General features: G+C 43.1%; 1 pseudogene; it reads left to right on the top strand.

Annotated features, from left to right (window-relative positions):
- The first annotated feature begins 670 nt into the window (after nt 1-670).
- LOC101701875 (ATP synthase subunit ATP5MPL, mitochondrial pseudogene) lies at nt 671-1,053 on the top strand (annotated as a pseudogene).
- Nucleotides 1,054-1,373: the final 320 nt, after the last annotated feature.

The following is a 1,373-nucleotide window of genomic DNA, read 5'->3' as shown; positions in this document are numbered from 1 at the left end:
ATTTTATTTATTTATTTATTTATTGTTTGGTACCAGGGATCGAACTCAGGTCCTTGCATTTGCATAGTAGGAGGCAAAACCACTGAGCTAAATCCCTGGCCCTTCATGGTGGCTTTAAAAACAAATCTGTCAGTGTTCTGTGGTCTCCACTGTTCACTTTTTCAAGGAGCCTGATCCTATCATTAGCTCCTGGTGCCTCTTTTAAGCAAGTGCTGGATTAGCATTAGTCCTTTTGGTTCAGCAAGTCCAGGCTTTAGATTAGCCTCCAAGAATCCATCTTTAGTGAGCCGACATCTTGAATTCCTCCTTCATCCTTACTCTTATTCCCTGAACATGACATAATTATTGTCATCACAGCTCATGTTTTTTAATTCACTGAGGGCCAACATAGTTTCCTTGTAAGACACAATTATTAGGGATACAGTGATACTTTAGTCCTTTGTCCCATCTTGCCTATTACCTCATTTACAAGGTCTAATTTTCACACCAGGCTATAGGCATCCATCACTTTGCTTTCTAATCCACGGAAAATAGAACTAGTAGACTTGTGGAATATAATATTCTCAGTCCTGGGGTTGAGTGGCTTAGTAAATAGCAGAGCAGTTACCCAGTTTGCATGAGGCCCTGGGTTCAATTTCCAGCACTGAAAAAATATTTATTTTCAGGTGACCTTCGAGAGTGCGTGGTGGGGTCTGGCGCGGCCTGGACGGTTGTTCCCGCCAAGATGCTTCAAAGCTTCATTAAAAATGTCTGGGTCCTCTTGGAGCCATACTATACCCAAGTTTACCAGGAGATTTGGGTAGGAATGGGGTTGATGAGCTTCATTGTTTATAAAATCAGAAGTGCTGATAAAAGAAGTAAAGCTTTAAAAGGTTCAAGTCCTGCACCTTCTCACGGCCATCAGTAACCAGCTCTCTTGAGTGCACATGGGACGAAACATCAGTCTGCCTGTAAATCTAAGCCAGCTGTGTCAGATGGGAGCACAGAACATCACTGTAACCTGCATAAGTAGTGTTGGCTCTGAGGCATGAATAAATGTACCTGTGAGATGCACCTCCCCATTCTGGGGCTGTTTTGTGTGTCCCCTCGCAGACCCTCTGTAGGTAGCAGCTGTCCTCAGACCGCCCACCCCCTCCCGAAGAGCCCGGGATGAGGAGCGCACGCCTTGGTTGTTCACCGCAGGGCTTGGTGGTCCAGGTCCAGGCACTCACTAGGATTCTGATACTCAATAAATGTCTGTTTACCAAAAAAAAAAAAAAAAAATTATTTTCTTGGTGCTTTTAGTTAGTTCCCAAACTATTATATTGTTACCTAACATATAACACTCTCCAAAAACTACAATCTCTTTGAGATCTTTGGATTGAATAAAAGTG

Source organism: Heterocephalus glaber, unplaced genomic scaffold, assembly GCF_053883595.1.
Source record: "Heterocephalus glaber isolate CG9 unplaced genomic scaffold, H.glaber_assembly_v1.0 deba00001586, whole genome shotgun sequence".
In the NCBI taxonomy this organism is placed as follows: Eukaryota; Metazoa; Chordata; class Mammalia; order Rodentia; family Bathyergidae; genus Heterocephalus; species Heterocephalus glaber.
The sequence above is the reverse complement of the archived record's forward strand: the minus strand, read 5'-3'. Positions and strand labels throughout refer to the sequence as shown.